The 11,940-nt window shown below is 49.4% G+C and overlaps 1 pseudogene; it reads left to right on the top strand.

The window, feature by feature from the left end:
* Nucleotides 1-337: 337 nt before the first annotated feature.
* LOC119714343 (5S ribosomal RNA) lies at nt 338-455 on the top strand (annotated as a pseudogene).
* The last annotated feature ends 11,485 nt before the right edge of the window (nt 456-11,940 follow it).

The raw sequence follows: 11,940 nt of genomic DNA, 5'->3' as shown, positions 1-11,940 counted from the left end.
CTGGGTTTGCCCTGAGCAAGACCCTCTTGGTACTGTTGTGCTAGCAGGGAGGCAGTTGTGACCCAGGGCTGCACAGTGCCTGCTGCTGCCTGCAGCCACAGGGATGCCACTGCAGAGACAACAGGACTGTCACCAAGGTACACAAGATATCAGGGCTTACACGGATACAAAAACCACGATGTGGAAGCCAAAAGAGAGTGCCCGAGGGCTACTGGGGCTGCTCCTGCATGTGGCAGCGGGGCTCTTGGCCCTGAGCTCCTCCTGCGTGCTGGGGCTTCTCCCCCAGCTCTAGAGGGAATGGGAAGAGATGGCAGCTCAGACCAATGAATTTCTGATGGCTTTCTTTATACCACCCTGGCAACGCCCGATCTCGTCTGATCTCGGAAGCTAAGCAGGGTCGGGCCCGGTTAGTACTTAGATGGGAGACCTCCTGGGAATACCGGGTGCTGTAGGCTTTTTTTTTTGTTTGCAGATGACACCAAGTTAGGTGCGTGTGTCGATCTGCTCGAGGGTAGGAAGGCTCTGCAGGAGGATCTGGATAGGCTGGACCGATGGGCTGAGGTCAACTGCATGAAGTTCAACAAGGCCAAGTGCCGGGTCCTGCACCTGGGGCGCAATAACCCCAAGCAGAGCTACAGGCTGGGAGATAAGTGGTTGGAAAGCTGCCAGGCAGAGAAGGACCTGGGAGTGATGGTGGACAGTCAGCTGAATATGAGCCAGCAGTGTGCTCAGGTGGCCGAGAAGGCCAACGGCATCCTGGCTTGTATCAGAAACAGTGTGACCAGCAGGGCTAGGGAGGTGATCGTCCCCCTGTACTCGGCTCTGGTGAGGCCGCACCTCGAGTACTGTGTTCAGTTTTGGGCCCCTCGCTACAAGAAGGACATCGAGGTGCTTGAGCGGGTCCAGAGAAGGGCGACGAAGCTGGTGAGGGGCCTGGAGAACAAGTCCTACGAGGAGCGGCTGACGGAGCTGGGCTTGTTCAGCCTGGAGAAGAGGAGGCTCAGGGGCGACCTTATCGCTCTCTACAGGTACCTTAAAGGAGGCTGTAGCGAGGTGGGGGTTGGTCTGTTCTCCCACGTGCCTGGTGACAGGACGAGGGGGAATGGGCTTAAGTTGCGCCAGGGGAGTTTTAGGTTAGATGTTAGGAAGAGCTTCTTTACTGAAAGGGTTGTTAGGCACTGGAACAGGCTGCCCAGAGAGGTGGTGGAGTCAGCATCCCTGGAAGTCTTTAAAAGATGTTTAGATGTAGAGCTTAGGGATATAGTTTAGTGGGGACTGTTAGTGTTAGGTTAGAGGTTGGACTCGATGATCTTGAGGTCTCTTCCAACCTAGAAATTCTGTGATTCTGTGATTTCTTGTGAGGTTTATCTACACAGGAATCCATCTTCTACAGAAAAATAATTGACTTGTAGGGGGCTAGGAATAATATTTAATCAAAAGTGAAATAATGAGAGAAAATAATAATACAGACATTTAATAATAGAAGACATCATATTATTTTCTTTCTGAGAAGAGCTGGGATTTCAAATATTGGACATAGTATTATAGATGAATTTGCTGAAGATGTGTGTATTCAAGTAGAGTCCTGATGGAATCCCTTAGTTCCCGGTTCCTCAAGCTGTAGATGAGGGGGTTCGCTACTGGAGGAACCATGGTGTTAGAAATGGCTCAATCTTCAAAATAGGATTAAATAAAAAATAGGATTTATTAAAAGAATATAAAAGAATAGAGGTAAGCAAACAGCGCTGGGTGCACCGGGAGTCTCCACTCCACCAGGACGCACACCAGTTACATCAAGTAGCTGAGTTTTATGCTCCTAGACTAATACATATTCATTACTACTTCTAAAAAAAACAGGTTATTATAATTAGCTTCCGGGGTCCAGTCCCTCCTACTGGAGCATGCGCATCAGTCTCCTCCGGGGGTCTCTAGGGGTCTTTCATGCTGAAGGCTCGTAGTCTTCCTCTCCAAGTTTTTTTCTCGTCCTTCCCCTTTGTACTCCTTTGGCACCATATCAAGTTTATAGAACATTCCCTGCAGGTCTTGTCTCCCAGCCATCCTTCAGCTTCTTTTTTCTTCTTAATCTCTTGGACACATGGCCAGATATCAGAGGGCTTCATAGTATCCCATAACAGTCACTAGTTGTTATCAGTTGTTCTGAAACCCCCAGACATCAAAGACGTCATACAAACACAAATAGCTTTCTTATTGACACTTCACCAGTAATTAAAACATTCTTCACCAGCCATTCACAGGGACAGTCACACCTATAGCAGTGTTAAGTTAATCTCGAAGAAGACAGAAAAAAGGCTGTAACTGTTAGAAATAGAAGTCCGGAATAACAAAAGCAAACAGGTTCATAAATTTAAGGAGTATTTTCTGAAGACTTGATAAATTGACTAGAATGAGGGGGAGACTGGGACACACTGCATCTGTGGTTCAAGAATTAAACTGCCAGTGCAGGGCCCAGAGGCAGACAGGACTGTTCTTTATTGACACGAATTGTTAAAACATTCCTCACAACGGTGTACAGAACTGTGACCCCCAGGTCCAGGGATGGGGAGGAGATGGAGGGGGGCTTCAGGTAGGCAAACATGGCAGTGCTGACAAACAGGGAGACCACGGCCAGGTGAGGGAGGCACGTGGAAAAGGCTTTGTGCCGGCCGTGCTCCGACGGCATCCTCACCACTGTCCTAAAGATCTGCACATAGGACAGCACAATGAAAACAAAACAATCAAAGCCTAAAGAAACACTAAACAAAAGTGGCCCAACTTCCCTGAGGTAGGCATCTGAGCAGGACAGCTTGAGGATCTGGGGGATTTCACAGAAGAACTGGTCCACAGCATTGCCTTGGCAGAGGGGCAGGGAAAATGTGTTGGCCGTTTGCAGGACAGCATTGAGAAAGCCACTGCCCCAGGCAGCTGCTGCCATCTGGGCACAAGCTCTGCTGCCCAGGAGGCTCCCGTAGTGCAGGGGCTTGCAGATGGCAACGTAGCGGTCGTAGGCCATGACGCTGAGAAGGGAAAACTCTGCATCAAAAAAAAAGACTAAAGAAAGTACTTGGGCAGCACAACCTTGATAGGAGATGGCCCTGGTGTCCCAGAGGGCATTGGCCATGGCTTTGGGCAGAGTGGTGGAGATGCAGCCCAGGTCGAGGAGGGCGAGGTTGAGGAGGAAGAAGTACATGGGGGTGTGGAGGCGGTGGTCACAGGCTACAGCGCTGAGGATGAGGCCGTTGCCCAGGAGGGCAGCCAGGTAGATGCCCAGGAAGAGCGCGAAGTGCAGGAGCTGCAGCTCGCGCGTGTCTGCGAATGCCAGCAGGAGGAACTCGCTCACAGAGCTGATGTTGGGCATTCTCTGACTTTGTACTGGCTTGTCTGTTGAAGCGGGGAAGGCAGAGCAATGTTAGAACAGACTTCTCTGAGGAAAATAGGAAATAAAACAGAATGGTGGATAACTCAAAGTCAGAAAAATGCCAGACCAATGAGCTTTGCAGTATTGTTGCAAACAACTGAGCTGATTGTGGAGCAAAGCTGCAACTATTTTCCTCACTTTATTTTATCCTAGTTGCCCGTATAACACATAGGAGAGGTATTGAAGAGTGGAATGCCCTGACATTACTTCCACACTCCAGGTGATATCCTGTGGGTGCCAAGAGGCAAAGGACTTGTCCTCTGGGGAAGACTGAGCAGAGCAGCTCTGCCCATCACTCCTGCTCTCTGCTGCCCTGGGCTACCCCTCTATGAGCTACAGGACCATCCCTCTCAGGTGCTGCCCTGAGAAGAAACAGGAGACAGCTGAGAGCAGAGAAGCCCCACTCCAAGTGCAGCTGAACAGAATCTTCACCTTTTCTCCAGGGGACTGATCAGGATCTCAGCTCTTCCCACCTAGACAGGGCTGCAGAGGCCTCATTCCTGCTGCCCACAGACAGCCAGCCAGCAGCATGGACATGATGTTAGTATGGTGTCTTTTCCTTGGGCACCTGGATAACACAAGGATGCCACGAGAGAGCTGCATCCTGCGGGAGAGCAGCCTGCAGCCCAGGAGGATGCCCCACGGACAGAGCTGGATATCTGAAAGCTGGAGTGTCGCATAGCTCAGCTGCACTCCTGCAGTGTCTGGAGGAGGCTTCTCCACTCCTCTCTTATCTGACCAGGGGTAGCTAGGTTATGACATTCCAAGGGGCTTCTGCCAGACTTCCTCACCTCGCAGGGCAATCCAGCAGGGCTCTCAAAGCCTACTGCATTGCCCACTGCCCTCCCAGAAAGAAGACCCAGCAGGAGACCCTTCCAGGACCTGCAGCTGCATGGCCCTGCAGCCAGGCACTTACCTTGTCAAGGGCTGTGCAGGTTTCTCCTGCAGGCAGCTCTCAGCATCTTACTACTCACAACTGCCTCCAAGCCCTCTCTCTTTCTCTGCTCTCCCCATGCCAGCTGCGGTCAGAGCCCCCAGCCCTGCTGCGCTGTGCAGAGGAGCTGCTCCTGGGCACAGCGCTCTCTCTGCTTCATGGGACTTTCTGAAATGTGTTTACTCTGTCCCATGAGCCTGGCCCAGCTCAGCAGCACAGACTCAGCCCGAGACATTCTGTTGCCAGAAATGCTGTGGCAGGGGGGATTTGGGCACCTCGTGGCCATGCCCTGCAGTGCAGATGCCTTCCCCTGGAGCAGCCCCTCCCTGGCCTCCTCTCCCCCTGCAGCCCATGGACTGTGGGGCAGGCAGGGGTAGAAGAGAAGGTAGAGCTCAAAGAGATGCTCCCAAGCTCTGTCTGTGTGAGAATTTCACTCAGAGACAAGGTGAGGTTTCTGTCCAGCTGCACTTGGACTGGGGATTCTCTGCTCTCAGCTGTCTCCAGTTTTTTCTCAGGGAAACTCATGAGCTGGATGGTCCTGCAGGCTAGATTAGAACACGACTTGTGGGCAGTGGTGTGTAACTGCCTTCAGATTTGTTGTTTGAAATAACACTGAAAAGCTTACTGATCTGACCAGTGAACTGAACTTGAGCTTCTCCCATGTTCCTGATTTATTCCTGATGTACAGCAACAAGGACTCTCTGCAACCCTCAGCAGCCCCTGCTCTCAGTGCCACTCTCAGCCAGCACCAGCTGGACCTCAAGTAAGAGAGCTGCAGAAAGGTTCTCCTGCAAAGAGAGATGCTCAGAGAGATGCTTGTAATAAGTCTCCCTCAGAGATGTGCGAACTAACATTGTTCTGGCTTCTCCTCTTCAACAGACAACTGTGTTCAATGTCAGTAAATGTCCAACAGCAGCTCTGTGAGCGAGTTCCTCCTGCTGGCATTCGCAGACACGCGCGAGCTGCAGCTCCTGCACTTCGCGCTCTTCCTGGGCATCTACCTGGCTGCCCTCCTGGTCAACGGCCTCATCTTCAGCGCCGTAGCCTGTGACCACCGCCTCCACACCCCCATGTACTTCTTCCTCCTCAACCTCGCCCTCCTCGACCTGGGCTGCATCTCCACCACTCTGCCCAAAGCCATGGCCAATGCCCTCTGGGACACCAGGGCCATCTCCTACCAAGGGTGTGCTGCACAGGTCTTTTTCTTTCTGTTCTTTATATCAGCAGAATATTTCCTTCTCACCATCATGGCCTATGATCACTACGTTGCCATCTGCAAGCCCCTGCACTACGGGAGCCTCGTAGGCAGCAGAGCTTGTGCCCAGATGGCAGCAGCTGCCTGGGGCAGTGGCTTTCTCAATGCTGTCCTGCAAACGGCCAACACATTTTCCCTGCCCCTCTGCCAAGGCAATGCTGTGGACCAGTTCTTCTGTCAAATCCCCCACATCCTCAGGCTCTCCTGTTCAGGTTCAGACTACCTAAAGGAAGTTAGACTTCTGGTGGTTAGTGAGTGTTTCTTTAACATTAGTTTGTTTTGTTTTCATTGTGGTGTCCTATGTGCAGATCTTCAGGACATTGCTGAGGATGCCCTTTGAACAGGGCTAGCACAAAGCCTTTTCCACTCACCTGGCCGTGGTCTCTCTGTTTGTCAGCACTGCCATAGTTGCCTACCTGAAGCCGCCCTCCATTTCCTCCACATGCTTGGACCTGGTGGTGTCATTTCTGTACTCAGTGGTACCCCCAGCAGTGAACCCCCTCATGTACAGCTTGAGGAACCAAGAGCTGAAAGCCACACTGAAGAAACTGATTCTGGTGATAATATGTACTTAGGAATAAATTTTCTATCTCACTTTTCTAGTTTAACTCAAGTTAATCTCAGGAAATTTGTGATCTCTAGTTTTAGCATTTGTCTTGTCTCAGCTTGGATAGAGTTAATTTTCCTCCTCATAGCTGGTAGGGTGCTATGTTTTGGCTTAGGATGAGAGGAGTTCTGATAACACACTGATGTTTTAATTGTTGCAGAGCAGTGCTTACACCAAGCTAAGGACGTTTCAGCTTCTCACTATGTCCTGCCAGTGGGCAGGCTGGGGGTGCAGCAGGAGCTGGGAGGGGACAGAGCCAGGACAGCTCACCCCAACTGGCCAAAGGGGTATTCCATACCTTCTGACTTCATGCTAAACAATAGATAGGGGTGGCTAGTCGGGGTGGGGGGGCCGGACAGCTCAAGGTTAGGCTGGGCATCAGTCAGCGGGTGGTGAGCAATTGCACTGTGCATCACTTTTTTGTACACATTATTATTAGTGATACTGTTGTTGTTTATTATTATCATTATTATTATTATTATTATTATTACTATCACTGTTATTATTACTTTCCCTCTGAAGCACAATCACAGAATCAGAGAATCATACAACGGTTGAGTTGGAAAGCACCTCGACGATCATCTAGTTCCAACCCCCCATAGGCAGGGACACCACCCACAATATCAGGTTGCTCAGGGCCTCATCTAACGTGGCCTTGAACACCCCCAAGGATGGAACATCCACAGCCTCAGCCACAGCATTCAACTCCCTGGAATGCAAGTCATCAAGTCCCATAGATTGGTACTTCTTGAGCTTCTTCAGGTGGCCTCAAACCTTCTCTTCACTTACAACAGGTGGGAATTTGCACCCCCCAGCCTCCATCTATGGGTTCAGGGAATGAAAGACTTGGGAAGCCTGACTGGCAGGGAAGACTGAAGAAAAGAAGTTGTTGAGTCCCTCAGGCTTCTCCGTGTCTGTCATTACCAGTTCACCCTTCTCATCCATCAGAGGGGGTACACTCTCCTTGACCTTTCTTTTCTGAGCAAAGTACCTGTAGAATCTCTTCCTGTTATGCTTTTCATCCCCAGATAAGCTGAGTTCCATCCATGCCTTGGCTTTCCTTATCCCATCCCTGCACATCCAAAACTGAAACATGTGAGATGGCCTGGGAAAAGTAACCCTGGATCCACAGAAGCCTCTTGGGAAAAAAAACTTGTAGGTCGGAAGCATGATTTTGTGGAGGTGCAGAGCTGATGGGCACATTGCTCAGGATGCGCCTAAAGATTTTTGTGTCCTTTTCCCTCCTGACCACAATGCCACTTCCTTCTCAGGAATGGAAGAGCCAACAGAGGTGAGACAGATACACTGAGATGGTAAATGTCATCAGAAAGCTGATGCCAGTAAGATATGGGGAGGTCAGGAGCAGCCTGAACAAGAGACATGTGAGATTTTGGGGTGGTAAGAGGAGCATGGCCAGAAGAAATTAATGATTTCAGAGGTAAGAGCATTCATGCAATGCCAGTAGTGCAGTAAGACTGACTTAAAACAGTCACATATGGCCCTTACCTTACTTGAGCCAGTAATTTTACCGCTAAATAAACCTAAATGCTACTACAACAAACTGAAATAAATCAATTTTCTCTCTTGATAACTGTAATCCTTTCACTTAACACATACATTAAAATGACTTATTTAACCCTAGACTCCTTGGCAGACGTAAAACACCCGTAAACCACAGAGCTTGTCCATACCTTAACCACAGACCTGACACCACAAGAACACCAAAAACTCCTACTAAAACTTAGCTTAATCTCTAACCCGGAAAGTGAAAAAGAGATACCGAAGGGGCTAGAGAAAGCTCAGCTCTACCTCAGGATCTCATGGCCCTGCAGGAAGAATGTGACTGAGGCAGTGACTGTGAGGTCACTTCTGTCTCTGCCATTGATAGGGCAGCAGCAGGAACATGTCACGGAAAGGGACTGTGAGGTCACTTGTGTCTGGAGGTGGCAGGTCAGCCTTGACTTCTCCCTGGGATCTGCACTTTTGGGCTGACATCTGGCAGTGGCCCTGTTAGGCCAGCAGAAGGCACCTGCTTGGCATGCTGACTGTGGCATCCCCTCTGCCTCCAGACCCAGGGGGACTCAGACAGAAAGATGGCCCCCAGATGGGTTGTCCTGTCCCTTCTGCTTGAGTCCATGAGTGGGCAGCAGCAGGCACAAGGCTTGGCTGTGTCTAGCCAAGAAGCTGCAAGGCCAGCAGCAGGCCCCTGGCTTGGAAGATGCTGCTGAGCTGACTTGTGTCTGGTTGGCTGACAGGCCGCAAGGAGCCTGCTGGGTTGGGATGCTTACTTCAGGAGGGGTTTCCACTCTGAGGGAGCTTCCTTTGGTAATACGAAAGAGCAGGAGAGAAAAACTTGCCACAAAGTGTGCCCTGGAGGTTGGCGCTGGCCTTGAGGAGGAAGACATGTCTCTCAAATGGTCGTGCTGTACTGCCACAGGTCACCCTCTGATCAGACCATGGCTTTGTCTTTCAAGGAACAGCTGGAGAGGGTTGATGAGATATGGGAGAAAGCAAGGGATGAGAGCAAAGTAGTGAACAGAGATAGGTGTATGAAGACTTCAAGGAAATCGGACAAATTGTGGGACAGTGTAGGAAAAGCTACAGAGGAGAAGGCAGAGGGTGCTGGCAAGAATGGAAGGTCCCAACAGCCCTGAAGGTTTCGTCGCCTTGGCTAGAGCTTATGAGGAGAGATGTTATACTCATTGCAATGGAGCCTCATTGATTCCTTTAAACCCTGTGCAGCACCTCAGAGGTGTCATACCAGTGTTCTTCTCATGGCATCACACTGCCCACCACAGCCCACAGACCCCAGCAAGAGCCTTGAGACAGACATGGGGGTGCAGGATCTCACCTCACAGTGGCTGGGGCCAACCCTTAGCCCTTCTGCATCACCAAAACCAACCAAGGCTTTTCTCAGCACAGTGCTTTGCCTGCCTGTAACCATGGCCTCCAATTATCTGCCCTAACAAGTCCCTGGGGAGGCTTTGTTAGTAACAGCCCTCAGTGGGGCCCATTAATACTCCAAGTCACTTCAACTTGTCCTTCTGACTTTACTTGCTCAAGCGGTTACATCACTCTCCTCTCAGTACCTGAGCTTCATAGACTGAGCACCAAAATACACCATGGAACTCATTAAAATGCAGAAACTCCTAACATCTCTTCCATAGTATTCTTCAAGCCTTCTCGCCTTGTGCAGCTAATTGCAGAGCTTGCAAGATGTAATTAAGGAAGAAAATTTCAAAGAGAAACCAATAAAAATATTTTCTTGTTTCAAAGACTGAATTTTGCTGCATTTTAGTTTTGAACATTATTCTCCTCTTGCTATTGATCCAGGGTGACTTCTTTGGAGACCTTCACTGGGAGGAAGAGCAGACTGTTCTCGTCTGACACCTCCACTGCCAGCAGTGGTCTTTGTCCCTGTAACTGTAGCCCAGCCCAGCACATGAAACCCTTTCTAAGAGAAGTCAGGGGCACCTTCAGAAAATAAAATAAAAATAAAATAATATAGAATAAAATAGAATAAAATAAAATAAAATAAAATAAAATAAAATAAAATTATAACTGACCATTGGATCCTGAGAAATTCAGCCTGAATCTCAGTAGACACCTGGACATCCATAGACTGTCTTGGGTCTTTTGTGTAAAACTCAGGGTGAAAAATAAAGAAAATATATCTTCATTGGCTCTAGCTGTACCCATGAGCTTGGCCTCTTTTGGGAAAATGTCCCCTTCCAGACACAGAAAAAGAAATTGAGTAATGTGAAAAGACCTGCCCAGTCAATAGAGTAGGGTAAAATCCTACTTCCTGTGCTATAGATGCAGAAGGTAAAAAAAATTGCATTGTGCCTGTCCTGGTTTCAGTTAGAATTAATTTTCTTCCTAGTAGCTGGTGGAATGCTGTGTTTTGGCTTAGGATGAGAAGAGTGCTGATAACACCCCGATGCTTTAATTGTTGCAGAGCAGTGCTTATACTAAGCCAAGGACATCTCAGCCTTTTGCTCTGTCCTGCCAACGGGCAGGCTGGGGGTGCAGTAAGAGCTGGGAGGGGACAGACCCAGGACAGGTGACCCAAACTAGCCAAAGGGGTATTCCATACCATCTGACGTCATGCTAAACAATATATAGGGGTGGCTAGCCGGGGGGAGGGGGCCGGACTGCTCGGGGTTAGGCTGGGCATCGGTCAGCGAGTGGTGAGCAATTGCATTGTGCATCACTTGTTTGTACATATTATTATTACTTTCCTATTATCACCATTGTATCATTATTATTATTATTGTTATTATTATTTTTGTTATTATTATTTTTCCTGTCTTATTAAACTGTCTTTATCTCAACTCACGGGCTTCACTTTCCATTTCTCTCCCCCGTCCCAGAGAGGGAGGGGGGAGGGTGAGCGAACGGCTGCGTGGTGTTTAGCTGCCGGCCGGGTTAAACCACGACAGTCTTTTTGGCGCCCAACGTGGGGCTCGAAAGGTTGAGATAACGGCAGATCTGATCAGAGTGTGTTAAACTAAAATTGGTGTAAGGATTAGACCTGCTTAATAGTCACTTGTCATGATGCTGATTGCTTTAAACTCAACTCTGCTGCGCCTGTTTTCCAAATTGAGTATTATAGTACATTATTTTCCGTATTTGCTCTCTGTAGTGTTGTTTATCCTCTCCGGGCCCTGGTTTCAGATCATTATGGTACTGAGTGTTATAGCAATGGCTTATGAGACGATAAGATATCTGGTCATGACTCTAACTTGGTATTTATACTCAGTAACATCGTGGACTCTGTACTTTGGAAACAGTATCTTGGGAACTATTAGCAATTATACCTATTGTTTTTTTTCCATTAGGGAGTCAATCTGTGGAGGGGAAAGGGGAAGATATTTTTTCTTCCTTGATTACTCTCCCTTTCTCCTTCACCACCCCTGTATCCTCCTGGATCACTCTGCCTTCCTCCTTCACCACCCTCTTATCCCCTGAGCTTGTCACAATAGCTCTCCAAGATATTGAATATTCTTGGGATACTCAGACTACCATAGTCTTGTTGTTCTGCCTCCTGAATGCACTTCAGATTCTGCTTAAAGTTAAACAACTACTTAGGAAGCTCATCCGGAGATCTGCCCGGAGGCAGGATAGTTGTGGGTGGCAGGGAGTATGGGTGGATATGGGCAGGCATCTAGAGCAGTTGGCACCCCCAGTGTGTTGGAAATTCACCCCTGAACAATGGCAAAATCCTCAAAAACTGGCAGAATGCTTGAAAAAAAGGTGTCATGATTCTGGCAGTTCCAAAGTAACACAAATCATTGTAACGTGCTGGGGCCTGGCTCATGCCTATCGAGCTGCCATTGATACTGCTATCAACTTAATGACAGACCCTGCGGCCACTCCAAGCCCTGTGACAGATCCAACGGCCACTGTGACCCCTACGGTGGACTCTGCAGCCGCTCCAGTCCCAGCCCCTGCAGCCGCTCCAGCTCCAGCTCCTGCAGCCGCTCCAGTCCCAGTTCCTGCAGTCGCTCCAATTCCAGCTCCTGCAGCCGCTCCAGCTCCAGCTCCTGCCGCTACTCCAGTCCCAGCTCCTGCAGCCGCTCCAGCTCCAGCTCCTGCAGCCGCTCCAGCTCCTGCAGCCTCTCCAGCTCCTGTGGCCGTGTCAGAGAAATGAGCTGTAGCAGTGCAAGTTGACCCTGCAGAGGGTATTCCAACCCCTGTAACGGGGTCAGAGAAACGAGCTGTAGCAG

The sequence above is a fragment of the Anas platyrhynchos genome, chromosome W, assembly GCF_047663525.1.
Source record: "Anas platyrhynchos isolate ZD024472 breed Pekin duck chromosome W, IASCAAS_PekinDuck_T2T, whole genome shotgun sequence".
In the NCBI taxonomy this organism is placed as follows: domain Eukaryota; kingdom Metazoa; phylum Chordata; class Aves; order Anseriformes; family Anatidae; genus Anas; species Anas platyrhynchos.
Note: the sequence above shows the minus strand (reverse complement) of the source record. Positions and strands in the feature narration are given on the sequence as shown.